The sequence below is a fragment of the Panthera leo genome, chromosome F2 (genome assembly GCF_018350215.1).
Source record: "Panthera leo isolate Ple1 chromosome F2, P.leo_Ple1_pat1.1, whole genome shotgun sequence".
NCBI lineage: Eukaryota > Metazoa > Chordata > Mammalia > Carnivora > Felidae > Panthera > Panthera leo.
Window position 1 is genome coordinate 26,754,675 of NC_056695.1, and position 17,851 is coordinate 26,772,525.

Sequence of the window (17,851 nt, forward strand, 5' to 3'; positions counted from 1 at the left end):
TGAAACTTACAGTGACTACAAATATTTTTTAGAATATTTTTTATATTTGTTGGACCTGTTTGTATGATGTATTCAGCCAGTTCTAAACTAACTACAGTGGCCATATTCGTATGTTGCTTTGATTGGCCAACATGGGGTCATAATCGACCACCCCTGGGGTAGGAGTATAGTCAACAGATTCAACCTGAATGATTTGGATTTGAAAAATAGGAGGAATGCTTCCTTCAGGAAAATTAGGTTACTCTTCCTAAAAGCAGAAGAAATGTGTGATGAGTAGACAAAAATTGAAGAGGAAAATGTAAACCTCACAGTTCCTTCATATTTTCATTCCTAAAAACTTTTCCCCCTTAGACCTCATCTATGTGTGAAATGGCCACTTTTTTTTTTTTGTTTATTCCATAGAAGAGCTCTGTGTATAAGATTTTGTATTCTAAATATTTAGTCTGTAAACACAACCTACTATCTTTATACCTTGCCAAATTTCTCACCCTTAGTGTACTTGCTCCCATTCCCCTGGGAATTATCTCCTTCACCAGCTCCGTCTGACTTTATGTCACTTTCTTGGGCTTCAACCCTTCCAATAATGCTTTCCTTACCATTTTTGGTTCCATTGTTCTCTGTTCTTCCACAGTTCCTACCTTGCCAATTTCAAATCAGGGTTCTGATAGCGTTAGCCTCCCCTGTTTCTCTTCCTGGGTGCTAATCACTGTTTAGTTGGAAAAGTTGGAAAATAGCACTGCTACCTTTCCTACAGTTGCATACCAACCATGGACCGGTATGGACCATGGACCCTCTTCCATCTAGCAATCATTTTACACTTTTGTTTGAATGCTATCCTAAACAATTTACTTCATTTTCAAGGCCCATTCTATGAGTATCCATGTTAGGCTGAATTGCAAAACATGTATGTAACTTATGTCAATTCAATCTCCCTCGATCTTTTTCCTGCTGATTTCACAAATTAAACATCTTCAGCAAAAGAAGTATTTTTCCATCTGTCAAAGGCTGATTCCTAAAAAAATATTTTTTCCTTTTTTCATTCTCTTGATTTCATACTCCCCCATGTATTCTAAGATCAATGATCTTTTAGGAATTCAAAATCACCCTCTTATTAATTTTCTTTCCATTTTCAAACAATTCTTTGGAGAATAGTCTGTACCATTATTTTAATTTATTATGAAATCCTTAGTAATTTAGAATCTTGTTTCATACTTTTTCCTGAAACTAGTTCAATGCTTCTCAATAGTGCTTAATGATACCAGCATTTTCCAATATGCAAAATTTGGAACATGAATGATTTCATCATTTCTCCAAGTATAGCATCAATAGCATGCTAACTCCTGTTAATTATATATTTTAATATATTTTGCACCTATATTATTTTCTCAAAAACTGACATGACTATTTTTGACCTGTGAATTTTACATTGCAGACGCTATTGATATCTTAGGGCCTCCTCCAAGAAGAGGGATATGACAGCCAGAGGAACAAGAATGTTCTATGACAGGGTGATTATGGGCTGTTTCATAGAAGGCATTTGACTTATTAAGATTAATAGGAGGAAATATCAGAAAAGACACCAGTTATAGGAAACTTAGTAGTCCAGACAAGAGTGAAGAAAGGCCAAAGAAAAGTTTAGTTAATATGGGCATGATCATACCACTTTTGTGTTCAGTTTTGCTCACCTTACTCCCCCCAGGATCATTTCTAAACACTTTAACTGTCAAACAATGCACTCCTTGGTCTGACACTTACCTATCCACTTCTCTTTTTCAGAGTGTTAAAGCACTTTGTGTTCAAATAGTTTGTATGTCCATGATTATGTTAAGATCGCAATCCTAGTACTCATGTATTTTATGCTTCCAGTTGGGTGTATTCATGTAAAAACTCCTCTGTGCCTTTGCATAGTCTATTCTTTCTGAATAAAATGTCTCGAAACTTCTGGTTTTCACCTGCACACACTCTTTATTTGTGAAATATCCCCTGACCCCTCCAGGTTGGAGGCACGTGGTACATTTTTGATATTCTCCCTGACTGTTTGTCTTGTCTCTATTTTAGCTGTATCTATGTGGGGCTTTCTACTAAGAGACAAGTCAATTTTTCAGAGGGTAGAAATCAATTGGGCCCAGGAACTCCGACACACTGACATACAAAAAGAGTTGGTCAGGGAATACCTCGTGTTTAAGACAGGAAATCCCTCTTGCTGAGTCATTCTGGTGACTTAACTTTGGGGAAATGGCCTCATGTGAATAGCGAGCAACAAAGTTTTGAGACAGACAAAGTTGTCTTCTCGCTTAAGGCTAGAATAATTTATTTGACACTATAAAGAATGAACATGCCAGAAACTAATTTTTCCATAACTCATTTTAAATTAGGACACAAACATGCGATCCACTTTTGACCAGTATAATATAAAAGAAAGTTTGTTAGAGGGCTTCACAAAAGGACTTTCTTCCTATAAAAAAGACACACAAGAGGCAAATGTGCTCAATGCCCACCAGATGTAATTTGCTTACATATGAAGCCTGAAACCGCTATAGCCATCTTTAACAACGTGTTTAGAGCAAGCCAAAGAACCAATCCATTCTGAGCAAGAATAGCAGTAAATAGAAAGAGCTTTGTCTCCTTGAAGATATTGTCAAACCGTTAAACCTACAGTCTTCATATCAGGTGCTATAGTAAATATTATTTATTGCTTAAGCTACTTTTAATTACACATGGTGCTGCCCTGAGACACAAGTTTCTGAACTGACTTAAACTCCGATCCATTACATTGGGAATTTATGCCTAAGGAATATGGGCTGATGAAAACTGGAAGGAAGAGTTGCTTCCTCTTCTGTGCTTCCCTATCCTTGGGCTTGAATCATTAAGTTGAACGAATGCTTGCACCGTGACTTAAATACTGACATATACTCTATGTTAGGTACAGGCAGTAATTTTCTATGATTCAGCTACTATGCATTCTTCCATAATTTAATATCACTGAACAATGAAAACAAAAACAAAAACCACACACCAGCGTAGTCAAACCACCTACTCTCAGCAGCAAAACGGAGAGGCAATATCACCAGCAGTCAAATGGAACAGAACTCTTCATTGATCTGAACATATTTTTTACTTTAACTACCTCAAAAAGGTAAAACTCAAGTTTTATCATTTGAATCAAATAAGTATACCATGGGTATGGGAGGCTAGACCTGATGGAAGAAGAAGGAAGTATATTAGTTATAATTAATGAAATATGCTTTTTGAGTACTTATTATATATTATTATATTATACTTATTATATTATTATAACCTCTGCACTAAGTGCTGTGGATACAAAGGGAATGTGACAGGGCAAATTTCACTTCGAGCCTTCTCAGAACTCGTATTGTAGTGAAGTTGGCTTGTGTGAGTAGGAAGTAGGTGATGACAATAATGACAGAAGCAACGCGATTTCAAATTGTAATTTTGAAGAAACCCAAACAAGGTGAAGGAACGGGAAAGGTTAGGCTGTAGTTACTTCATTTGGATGTTCAAAGAAAGCCTCTTTGAGATGTGATATTTGAATTAAGAACTGTGAGGAAGAAATAATAAAAAGACTTGGGAAAAAGAATTCCAGGCAAAGAAAGCAGGAAATGCCAAGACCCTGTAGCAAGATTCACTCAGTGTTAAAAGGATAGAAAGAAGATCAAGTTAGATAGATAGAAGAATGTAGTTCATAAAAGGAAAATCTTATCATATGGCATCAGGAAAATAAACATGGACCAGCACATGGATTCTCTTAAAGCTAATCCATAATGGAAATTCAAGTTTTATTCTAATTGCATGAGAAGTCATTGCAGAATTTTAAGCAGAAGGGAGAAATAGTGTCATTTAGGTTTTGAGAATAACCCTCTGGCTGCTCTGTAGAAAAAGAATGTGGCAAATGCTCTTGGGGATGGGTGTCACAAGAGTGAAAGTCTCAAGAAACATGTCCTTAGTCCAATTTGAAAAATGATATTGGTTTGAATTTGGGTAGTCAATGGTAGAGACAGTAGTAAGTTATTGGATATATGGAAGCAAAATGGAAAGAACTGATGAACAAAATCTTCCAAGTGGAAGCTTGGATTTTTCTTTTATGTTTATTTATTTTTGAGAGAGAGAGAGAGAGAATGAGCCAGGGAGGGGCAGAGAGAGAAGGAGACACAGATTTGAAGCAGGCTTCAGGCTCTGAGCTGTCAGCACAGAGCCAGATGCGGGGCTCAAACTCAGGGACCTTGAGATCATGACCTGAGCCAAAGTTGGAAGCTCAACCCATTGAGCCACTCAGATGCCCTACATCTTTTTAATAAACAGCAGAAGGTGGTGATAAATCCAAAAATGGAGATTTGGTTTGAAGCCATTTGACAAAGTGACCGAATTTCTAGTTACTGCCATTGAGTATATGCATATGCAGATGTGTTTCTGTGTGTATTTTGCATATATGTGTTTAAATACAGTCTCCAATCGCTCTTCCTCATTTATTGGCTTTCCTGTTGCTCCTGCGATTTAGGAAACAGATGAATAAATACATCATAAAGAATGGGCAGAGGTAAGAGTGTAAGTAGGCGGCACTGTTATTTTTCTGAGATAGTTATTAAAAAAAAAAAAGATTAGAAATGCCCCTGTTAACTCTTTCTGAGAAGGAATGAGGAAACCTGGATTTCTAACTTGAGTAACATATGATATTACTTAAAATGAGTAGAATGGGGACGTCAAGAATTCTGTTTAGACACAATCGGATGTACCTAACAGACATATATGTAGTGATAATAAGTTGCCAGTTTGTTACTAAAATCTAGTCTTCAGATGAGATATAAAGGTTGGAGTTTTGAAGATGAGAATTTGGAACACATCAACTCAAGAATAAACATACTTTTGTGAAAATGTCTTAAATGGGATTGTAATTTTCATTTTTTTTCCGATGCTTCTTCCCACTGTGTAATATATTATTTGGCCTGAGACACATCCGCATAAACAATGCATTAGTGAGCTCCAAAGTGAAATTTTATTTTAAATTGTTTTTATGTACTAAGGCACAGGATTATTACTTGGAATCTTGGGATTCTAAATTTAATGATCACTAAAAAATTTCAAAGATAAATTTTATTGGGAGCAAACATTTACTTAATTCTGAGGAATTTAAATATAAAAATTAAAAGGTACATTGTATTAGATGTATGTAATCCTTATATTCCAAAACTGAACAGTATTATCCTTTATTTTGTTTCATATTATTTGAAGGTCCGTATTTCCTCAATTCTATAAATGTAAGCAATATAATATTTCCTATGCTGCTAATGGAGCTTGAAATTAGGGTAGCAGCTTGTGTAGCAGCATCATGATGATGTCAGCAATTCACATGAAAAATGAAACATAACCAATACAACCTCTACAGCCACAAAAATTAGTCAGCTCTCCATATTTGAAATTGGCCAGCCATGTACAATAATAGATGGTGCAGGAAAAGAAAACATTCTCTTTTCTCAGTTTTGCAAAACCAATAGCCAGTGTGTTAATGAAGACTCCTATAAAGCTATGCATATAGTACAATATTTACATTTGACCCCAAAGTCCATGTTATAATATCCAATACTGCATCTATATATCATCGTAGGAAGTAGAGCTTGGTAATTATTGGTGTTTGATGAAGCCCATTTACACAACCATTAATGATTTTTTTTCAGCTAAAATTACATTACAGGTTATAAATTATTCATTTGTTCTGTGCTTCATACCTAAAAATACATATGATAACTCAATCTCAACCAAAGGTATACTGCTACGACCAAACAACAAGAACAGTGATAAAAATTATTAAAATTTTAAAAAATTAAACCAGTATTCCAAACCCGAGACACTTTATGTCAGACGTGAATTATGTACATAATTTTACATGAGCTTTCTCCTAACACTAAAAGATAACCCTAATAAAGGTGAAAACATTTTGTTGGTAGAAAAATAAAACTGTGAATGAAAACCACCTAGAATCTATTAAAAAACTTGCCATTAGTGATCCTTACTTGGAGGCTGGTCATCAAATTACTGCATATGTGAAATGTGGCTGTAAAGTTCTATGATTGATAATTCATTGTCATGAGGGAATAAAGCACCCTGTTTCCTACGAAGAATGAAGCATTTCTTGCCACAATTGCCCAGATTGGTCTCCAGTGGCTCTTGAGTAGCTACTATATATTATAGCTTACATTTATCCATTGAATGTGGATTCAAGTTTTGGAACATGTCCAGGGGAGTAAGAGTAGGGACTGTGCATAAATTGATAGAGCAATTCTTCATCATATATAAAGTGTGAACTTGAGATGTTGAAACTGAGTTCAGGTTCTGAAGGTAAGAAGAGAGATTCATAAGAAATTCATATTGTCTTCCTTCTGAGGCTTTCAGACCAACTACATTTAGGTAGTAGTTATATTAATAAAAATCTCTGTCTCTGTCTCGATCTCCCTCTTTTTCTTTCTCTCTCTCTTTTTCTTCTCTCTCTTCTGTCAGATAAGCAAATTATAATGTGAGAGAAAAATTGTCAGATTATTTGGCATTTTGGAATACCTCTCATTCATAGAATAATTCTCTCTTTCCCTAGATGATGTGTTGTCCAGGAAATCTATAAAAAAAACTCTTTGGATAATCTGTAAGTCTAATGATCTTACTTGAAATCATTCCAACAGCAAAGTCACACATTCAATTTATATAAAATGCATATACAAAGTACTTTCCTTAAATTTCAGAATATATTCATTTTTTAAAGCTGTGACAAGTGCTATGTGACAAAAGTTTAGAAAGAAATAAAAATGTATAGTAAATGCTCAAATAAGTTTTTTAACTTATTAGGTTAACGGTGAAGCAAACACTTAGAAATGCTAAAGAGAAAACAGTTGTTTTAGGGAGAATTTTATGTTGGTAAAGAGTATGGGATTGGTGTTTTTTTTAAGCCTCCTAATAAAAGAAAACAATCTATGAGCATTTCACTAAACACTAATTTGACAGCTGTCTTTTTCTTTCTTCAAGATTTTTTTTCTAGTATTCCAGACATCTGTTCTTCTACTTAAACTGTGTTCTGTATATTCTTGTACTTCAGTCATCATATATTTAGTCAGTGTAGAATGTACTAAAATTTAATCTTTTCATTTGGCCTGATGGCTGCTCACAAATGTCTAGAAATACTTCCGTTTGCTTAATGAGAATGAGTTTCACTTGCCTTACTTTTTCTGAGTCTTTTTCCTTTCTTCTTCTACTGCTTGTATATACTTTGAAAATAAAGAAAAGGTCCTTTTTTTTCCCCCTCCAACTTTATTGAGATATATTTGATCTATAACATCGCATAAGTTTAAGGTATACAACATAATTATTTGGTACTTGTATATATAGCAAAGTGATTACAATAAGATTAGTTAAGTAGGACATCACCTCACATAATTTCCTTGCTGTGTGTATATGGAAAGAACAGGTAACATCTACTCTCTTAGCAATATTCAAGTGTATAATACCGTATCCTTCACTATAGATACAAAGTTGTACAGTAGATCCAGTCTCTCTAGATGTAAGATTTCACATTGATTGTTCACATTGTGAACAATTGATTCACATTGTTCACATTGATTGTTCAATGGTTCAAGTGGACTAATAAAAGGGCCAAGGTTAACTTAAAATGATATGCTCTAATATAATTACATTATCTATGAAGTTATGACTAAGGGCTTTATGGACATTCATCTTTCTCATTACGTTAATCTTCATTTTTTGTGAGTTAGCTTAAAACAGTGTTTCAATACACATTTTATAAGGTATTTAGAATAACAAAATTTGTGATTGAGGAAGTGTGTGATTTCTTAAAAATGCTTTGTCTATGTTCTCCATTCTGTGCTTTCTTTTTTATGTAATTGTCCCTCAAAACACTTAATTATACATACATTTGTTTCAGTAGAAAGAAAGAGTTCAACTGAATCTGTACCTTTTAAATGCACATTACATTACAACGTTATTCCTCAATTTCTTACACTATCGAAATTCTTAAATCTTGCCAACTAACCCAATCTTAAAGCTCAAAACCATTATTTCCTTTTTCTTGGATAGTAAAATAGCAATAAAATCTAAGAGCAAAAAGGATGAAAGAGGTAGAGGTGATTATGTAAGACATCTTCTAAAGTGCCTTAATCAAGGCAAAAGTAGTTCTTTGCATTTGTTAATTTACATGATAGAAATTGATCTTTAATGTCTTTCAATATCCTGGTTTTTCATATTGGTCAATAAATTTCCAGCCCTGTAACTATTCTAACACACTTCAATTATAGCTAAATATTTTTACTGTCTCTATAATTTAAATATATTTCACCTGTTTTGTCTCATATTCAACTTAGTTCTTCTCTGTATGATATTCATATATTTTAGTATTTTGACTTTTCTCAGATAGTCTTAATTTATCATAATCATCTCACTTTGTATATATTTTTTCCACAGTTGTCTCTCCAAATTGTCATATTTAGTACATTTTGTATTTTTGCCTTATTTTATCCAGATCATCTTCTTAGTGTCTTTTCTTCTGCAAAGGATATTTAGACTTCTTCCCCACATTTAAAAACAAAAAGTATTTTGCCAACCAAGATGTAATTACATCTTCCTGCAGATATATGATTTTGGATATAAAGTGAGCTGGAGAGGTGAAGTTTCCTTCAAAGTTTTGGATTATTGTAGTGGTTGGCAGAGACTCAATCCTTATAGAAATGCCTTATCCAGATAGACTCTTCTAAAAGATGGAAGGAAGGTTGCCCCATCAGACACTTTAGCACCACGTGGAATGTTGGGGATATTAAAAATGCAGAGTGAGCGTGTTGTGTAGAAAACGGACATACTTAACTTAATTTGAATTATCCATTTCCTTATGTTTTCATAAGTGTGCTATTAAATAATAGCAGGTTTTGATATACTGTGTGTGAGTGATTCCCATCATTCACTTCAACAGCAATAAATCTATCACACAGCTTCATAGATTTATATTGTCTAAATCTTAAGGCAGATATTTGGTTATTCAGCATTCTGTAGAGTTTTATCAAAGTCTTCCACATACAAGGCCATTGGTGATTGATGGTATAACAAAAAGCAGGATTTGAAAAGTTTCAAATCTACCAACTCACACACTTTCTTAAGAATAGATTGCCTGTCACTTTTCCTTCTCCCTTCACTTTCTGCCTACCCCTCCCTGCTTTCTCCTCCTTAAGGACACTCTGATGCCACATGTATTCCATCAAGCCTTAAAGGTCTAACTGAAAATGAGATGATGATTCTCTTTTACCCTCTCTCACATTAATGTTCAATACCTATATTTTACAAGAAAAACTGCCACAAGAAACCTACGTGTTTCCTATGTCAGGAGTCATTGATTTGTTTTTTATGTACTACATTGTCTTTCTCTATGCTGTAGTTCTACATCAACACAACCTACACCATATTTTTTATTTCATTTACAGTTCCAGGAAGAGAAAGGAAGAAGTCAATGACACAGTTACAGTGCTTTGGAAAACTGGTTTATATAATCAATGGGCAGCCAGACTTTGAGTATAACCTGTAAAATTTGAAAGATAAAGATCAGGAAAAGGACAACCAGGTTAGAGAAGGGCCATCGTCTTTAATTGAAGCTAACAACTCATTACTGATATGATTAAGGTGCCTCCCAGAAGTCATTAATAAATGTAAATGAAGATGGAAATTTTTAAAATTTTAATATGAAAAGGGAGTATGTTAAAATGAGAAAAAATGATAGAATAACAGGTACAAACTCAATGATGATGATCATCAAAGAGCCTGGGGGTGGGGAAAACCAGAAGTTGAGGAAGAACTTATTAGTATTTCTCCAGCACAGTGCCTAGGAGGAGTATGCTCTAATTCTAAATAATCTGAAGTAACCCCAAATTTAGTATATAATTCATTAGACTACCATGTTTGATAGAATCACCCCCCATCGAAATTCTCAGTTCTCATGAACTGACTCTATTTACCAAGCAACTCTCTGGGGAGAAAACGTGTCGAAACAGCTCATCTAAAAAGAAATGTACATGACCCATATTGAAGTTTCCCTTAAATATGTTTAGTGTGGCCAATTAATCACTGATTTTCAGCTTTATTAGGGAGATGGATTTGCATGTTTATAGTGAATTTGTTTATCAGGACCTAAACAAAAAGACTACCTGAGGAGCAAGTAGAGATTGAGTATAGAAATTGAGATTTCTTTCTCTGCTGTGTCAACATTAACTCTATACTTGGGAGTCTTTGACTATAATACATAAATTGCTTTATATATATTTATTATTATTATTAAGACCCTCTTCATTCAAATGATGCTATGACCAGTAGTATGAGGGATAACAATACATTGAGATACATGAAAAACTACACAAAGCAAGGAACTGTGGTTGTTCACATATTTAACCTTGGAAAATACAGTAAAATAGAACTTCTAACTCTGTAAATGTGCACAATAATGCAAACTCTAAATATGCATTCTTCTTAAATCTGTCTTGGAATAGCACCCCATCGAGCTTTGGAACCCTGATAAGACTTCAAAACATGAAAGAAACATTGAAAAGAAGTAAAGAATTCTTTAGAAAAGAAAGATCACCCTTGATTCTTGTATAAGAGAAAACAAAGGAGGCAAAAGCTGGGAAAATTGGGATTCTCATTAACAAAATGTTCACTAGAGGTTCTAACACCTTCCCTTTGCTTCCTGTGCTCTCTGCATTCATCTAACACTATGACTCTTGCTTTCATCTTCTAACAGATTATAGGGACCATCTAGCATGTATGATCCGTGAATACAAGGTACTTATTTTACTCATTGGTGTATATGCAGAACCTATGAAGTTAGAAAAAAAAAAAAAACTAGCATAAAACTCAATTAATGTTTTTGAACAAATGCCTGATTAAATTTAGTTATGGTACTGAAGCCAATGTCTTCCATTCTAATGCTTTGCAGTCACTATTGGAGATCAAAGGACATATGCAAACGTGGGTTTGCACAGCAGTTCAGAAAGATCATGTTCATATTTTAGTAAACGGCCATTGTTTTCCCATTATAATCTATTTCTCCTCTTTTAATCTTCCTTAGTTGTTGCAAAAGATGTAAACTAGATTGTTCAGACAGTACCATGTGCAGATTTATCTTTGATATTACATTTTGCATTTGAAATAAATTGGTAGGAATAATATTGTGTAATGAAATAATATTACTTGTATGAAATCCCTTTCTTTGAAAGGAAAGAAAGATAACAATATATTTATACAATTTAAGATATCCCTATTCTATTTCTGGTTGTCTGACATTGAGAATGTTATTTAGTTTCTATATTGCCACAGTCTCATTGCCTATAATATCAGAATATTAATATTACGTATTTCCCATTGTTGGTAAGTTTATTAAAGGAGATGAAGTCAATACACATAAACTACATTTCACAAGAGATGGCACAGAATAAGAGCTTAATAAATATCAACTACTCTAGAATTATTGCCTATTTGTTTCAGAGAATAAGATCGGGCAGATGATGGGATTATCAGAAACTTCTAACTACTTTCATGTGCTATTCTGCATTGTCTAACTACACATGGATTACTCCATAATCAGACACTAAGCTATTTTAATTTTGAGATAAATAACTATATTTTAGAGAACGCTCTTGAATTTTGCATAATTATACTATTTCACTCGAATCAAGTCACTTTTTCTTCAGCCTTCACTGCTACTCTGAACAGTTAAGCCTTTTTCTAAAATTTGTTTATCCCAGACTCCTTTGCTTCATTGAGTTATCATTAAAAATTTTTTTTTAATGTTTATTTTTCAGAGAGAAAGAGAGAGAGGCTCCAGGCTCCAAAAGCTGAGCTGTCAGCACAGAGCCTGGACGTGGGACTCCAACACAGGAGCAGCGAGATCATGACCCGAGCCAATGTCAGATGCTCGGCTGAGCCACCCAGGCACCCCATCATTTAAAAATTTAAAAAAATATATATATCTAAATTCATCAAATTTCTCTTGAAGACCGTTGTCAGTAAAGATGCAGATTCTATGGGATCATTTTTCTCTTTTGTTCTTTATTATTGCTAAACATAACAATTATAAAATCCATACCTCAAACAAGAGTATTCATATATGTAATTATGAATTATTACAGGAGAAATGGACCTAATGATTAAGTTATTTTGAATACTTGAAGTTATATAGTAAAAATGATTGCAGCCCTTTTTGGGGCCAGGGCTGTTCATTATTCTTCTTCATATTCTCAGTCTCTAGTATAGAGCATGACAAATTAAGTACTTGAATAGAATTTGCCAAGAAAGTTCTCATTTCTATGGTTCCTTACAGTAAAATAAAACTTGATGATACAAAGAAAAAACATCAAAAGCGAAGTAATTCATTTATTCCATTTATCATGTATTTTTATTGTGCTAAAGTTAAAGGTAATACTAAGGAACATAAATAAAAACAAAACCAAAAACCCTAATTGCCTCAGTTTTAGCCTTACCATCAAAGGGTGTATGGCATTAACTAATCACTTAATTTGTTAATTAATAAAATATTCTTCCTAAAATGTTTAAAAATATTTCCTATATAGAGGTGTTGCCATATCCTGTAAAAACAAACTAATTAATTAATTAATTAATTAAATTTTAAAATGTGACATAATTTTGGATGAATTCAGAAACTGATGAAATAACTACATGATTTGTACAAAACCCTAAAATTCTGTTTCTATGTGTGGCTATTTTATCAGGATGGGCCTTATAAGACATTAAGAATTAACAACAGAGTTTTACGGGTTTAAACATCTAGGAAATATATGAAAGGGGAAAAAAGAAGTCGAGTCTCTAGGAAGACCCCTAATGTGCCAACAAGAGCAAACAACAAGGCGTTTGCCAACTCATAAATGCTGCAAAAGCTCCCTAACTAGCATTATTGTTTCTTCATGATAAATTCACTCTATCTTTCCTACATGAGCTTGGAAACATTACCAAACTCAAAAGGAGCTTGGGTGGAAGGATCACTCCTGAGAGCTTTCACCTATTTCCTGTTGCTAAGGAAACCACTCCCTTTGTACATGTTCAGAATAGCAGGTTCCTTTGAATCCTGCCTTTCAAGCCCTATTTTTTAAAAGCAAACATATAGATATATAATCCATTTTTTGAAACGTACACCAATTTATAATGTTTCTACTATCTGGTGAAGAAGTTTCGCCCAATTAAAAGTAATATGTACCCTTGCAGATGGAAACACTGGAGATAGACAACTTCTTTTTGTTGTTTTATATTTTGTAAAATCCTCAGTGCTTTCCAATCTACAAAAGAGTCTGTAAATCTAAGATATCCCTATGACCTGTGAATATGTATCTCTCAACATTGGCTGAAATAATTTATAACTTTTGATATTTGACAGAATTGGGAGCAATTATGCTTCATTACCCAATAGTGACAAAGTTATTATATATTAACTTAATTGCCTGGAAATTCTTTATTGAGACAATATGTGTCTTCTTTTTTTTTTTTAATTTTATTTAAAAATATTGTGGGGATGTCCCAACTTTGCTTGCTTAAACATTTGGTGAAAGGACTAGGTCAAATGCTGGATTTCAATAAATTGGCTTTCAAAGATAAAAGATGAGAATTGGAGTTCTATTATACCACAGTGATTGCTGTGTGTTTTTGCCAGCCATTAACAACAGCATGTGTGGACATTGGCCATAAATACTGGCTGATTTCATAACTTGGATTGTAAATGCTATAATTATATGTTGTAATTCACATTATACAACTGAGAATCATAGCCCAGTCCACAGCTTTATTACAACATTCTCATTAATGCCCTGTTTATTTGAGATCTTTCAAAGAATTCCTTTGAGCACCCATCATGATATTTTTAATTATACTCTTTATATCTCTTCAGAATGTTTTGGACCTGTCTTACATGCTTTGATGTGCATAGTGCCTTAAAACCACACACTATAAACCCAAATTACATCACCACAAAGTTAAAATGGTTTTGATTATTGTATCTATAAAATAATTTTCTTCACGTGTTTATATCTATTCAGTGATTACAGCTTCTGCTGAAAAAAAATTTGTTTTCAATTTCAGCTCTAGAGAAAAGTATACTCCTAAGCATTAAATTGACTTATTTAATTGACTTCTACAATTGTGTACTATTATGCTTACTTATTTGACTCGACTATTGCTTTCAGTCTAACAGCCATTGATATAATGCCACATTTCCTGCAGAGACAATGTTATTTTATGCACAAAGAAAAATGTTACAGCATAAACATGTTTTAATTTCAAGGAGACTATTTCACTGACAGAGAATAAGAATGCATGATAATTTAGTTAACTCACTGCTTTTCTTACATTAGATGTTCCATATAGATATTTGTTCAGGAATGTTAACCATTCATTTTAATGCAGTAAAATTGTGTAGTTATATTTACCTACTACAATTCCGGGGCACATTTAGAGCTTCGCACTTCCCCTTTTTATCATCTGGTTAAAGAATTGATTTAAGATTTCAATATTTGATGCCATTTCATTCCGTAGAGACCCATACGCATTCTTATTTCACTGGTCAGTAATGTATTGGCACTTTGATTTTAAAAACAAAACAATTGCTTTGGTTCATCAGCTTCCTATTTTGCATCCGGTCATACAATGTTCGATGGCTTTTGTTGGCTTATTGCACTTTAATTAACATGATGCTGTGTGCCTTTAGTAGCGTGCTGCTATGCTACCCTTAATTGAAATCTTTCTCTTGTGTCTGTGATCATTATATCACCTTGATGCCTGGAACCGCTGCTCTTCTGGACTATGTGGTAATGTTGCATTAGCCTTTTGAAGCTGGGGAGTTTGATTAGCAGGATCAGATGAGCTGCTAGAGGGTGTCTGACTCGTAGCTCTAGTATCTTCAAATACATTTTACAAATTACCTACTTACCTTAACACTATAAATATAAAGATACTGCATACCACTTGCTGTTAAAAAGTGAAATTTTACAGTGGAAAATTATTGCCTTGCACACACTTTGATTTAAAGGTCACAGCTTCAGAATGTTTGATGAAGATATTACTTCCCATTTTGAACCCAAAGGAAAATAGTTTTGAATGCGAGGGTGTATGGAATCACCTTTCTTTTCTATGTATCTTTCCTTTGACCCTAGAATATTGACACAACATATTCTAAGTGGATGTTTCTTCCTTTGTGAATTTTCCCCACTCCTTTTCTAACACACTAGTACACATTATTTTTAAGGGTCTTCTGAATGCTTCCGTAGGACCATTGGGTCACACATTTCTTACAATTATATCAAAAGGAGAATAATCAAACGTAGAAAACAAACATTTTAAAGAACATGCAGGATTCCTTTGTCAGGATAAGGACTGTATCAGAAAAAAAGCTATTGGGAAAAAAAGATAAACAAAAGCAAATATGATGCACCTTAAGGATGGTGTGCAAGAAAGTAATCATGAAGCAGAAAGCTGAGAATTTGAGTACAGCTGGCCCCATAGAGGATTGGAGTAGTATGGAACAGGAACTTTTCAGACTGAGAAAAGAAGATTTTCAAAGATATAGGGTCCAGAAATAACTGTTTCCCCTTAATTATTATTTTTTAAAGTGGATAGAAAAATGCACATACGCAGCAGAGGACCACACTGTGTTGCTGAAAATTATATTGCCCCCTTTTCTTCAACAAAGCTTAATCAACATATAATCCATTACATTTTGAAGAATCTAACTTGTTTAGCAAACAGCTGGGCTCTTCTCATGGCCTGCAAGGTGGCTAATGGGTCCAAAGTTCTGGCCCCGTCAGACCCTGGATGACGCCTGGGGTTGGAACTTAAGAGCAGGTAGCAAAAGTAAATCCTGTGGTAAAAACCCTAGAAATAAATAGACTTAAAGTTAACTGCACTCTTTGTTGGCATGATTGTAGGTAATTTCCTTCTTCTTTGTGATAATTTGTACAGTATAAACTTTATGCAACGGACAGGCATATTTAGTTACATATATTTTTTTTATTTTAAAAAATTAGTTTATTTATTTTGAGAGAAAGAGAGAGAGAGAGAGTGCTCAGGGGAGGGACCGAGAGAGAATCCCAAGCAGGCTCCTTATGGTCAACACAGGAGCCAATGCCAGGCTCTTTCTCCCGAACTACGAGATCATGACATGAGTCAGAAGATTCAGACGCTTAACTGAGCCACACAGGCACAGCACTTATATTTTTCTTTAAGTTGAAAAGTCATGCGTAAATAAAAGACTGGCCCCTAGAAGAAATAGCCCCTAGGATTTGTCACCTTTATAAACCAGCTAGTAATACTAACTAAAGTATTAGCTAATTGCATGCATGTGATGTTACTTCAAATATGTGTGACCTAAATGAAAATCTTATGTTTCAACTGAGTGTTTTAGATGTATGTTGTGTGAGAAAGAACAATGCCTAAATTAACATGTTAACATATACAAGAATGTAGTGAACTATTTGTGAGAAATTGAATGCTTTGTGGTTCATCCTTTGTAGTGATGAGTGCAAAAATATTAATAAATAAATAACAATGCAGATAAACCTTGGCCATATTATCTGAGTGAAAATAAACTAAGTTTTTAAAAAAAATGTATAAATTTGTCCACTTGTATTACAAAATTAAAGAGACACATAGTATATTATAATATGTATGTGCATATATATGTATGTACGTGTGTAAAAATAAATATATTATTAGGACTATTAATGAAAAATGCATACTAGGTTGAAACATGTGAAGCTCTCATCTTTGTAAGTCAAAAGAAGTTGTATTTCAGTCTAGGTGGACATATTGTAGGTTTATTATTTAAGAAAACCTGATTTCTACTTTTACAAAAGAAAGCATAATCATGTCTTTCTTAGTTTGATAAATGGATATTATACTGTATTAAAAATTAATTCGTACAGTTTTATACAATAGAGCTAATAATATACTGACAATTATTTTTTGGAAATGAATATTCTGACACATTTCAATGTACTAAAATCAAAATATAAGCTAAGTGGACTTAGAAAATTGTTTAAAGCAATAAATTATTAGGGTTCCTCCAAGTGAAGCATTTCCAAATAAGAGAAAATAGTTTATTTTTCTCCATGTGTATAAACTAATGCTCATTTAATGTTTTTATTAATTTTATTTTTTACATTTTTGTTTGTTTTATTTTGTTTTGGGAGACAGAGAGACAGAGCATGAGTAGGGGAGGAACAGAGAGAGAGAGAGACACACAGAATCCGAAGTAGGCTCCAGGCTCTGAGCTGTCAGCACAGAGTTCAACACGGGGCTCAAGCTCACAGACTGTGAGATGGTGACCTGAGCCGAAGTCGGACACTTAACCGACTGAGCCACCCAGGTACCCCTCATTTAATATTTTTAAATTGCTGTGTTAGATCTCAGAAAAAAATCTTAAAATTTACTTCATACATGGGTTATGAATCTTCAAGTTGGAAAATGCCAAACTTATAATAAAGGAGAGATCATGCTGTACAATTCTAAACATCTGAAATGTTAGATTGAATAATATGAAATTGGCTGTACCTTATCATTTGGGGGACATACAAATAAGCCAATTTGCTAGTTTAATTGATGGGTGTGGTAGAAAGTGTTTCTGAGTAGAATTAAGAGGTAGGGATCTCAAATGTATACAAATAAGTGACAGAATCCAAAAATCATTATGTGGTGAAAATTAGTTGCACTGTGTGAAAATGTCAACACTTGACCATTTTTGGTCCAATAATGTTGCAGTTTCATAGGGTTTAACACAGTATAAACACTGAGAGACTTTTGAATA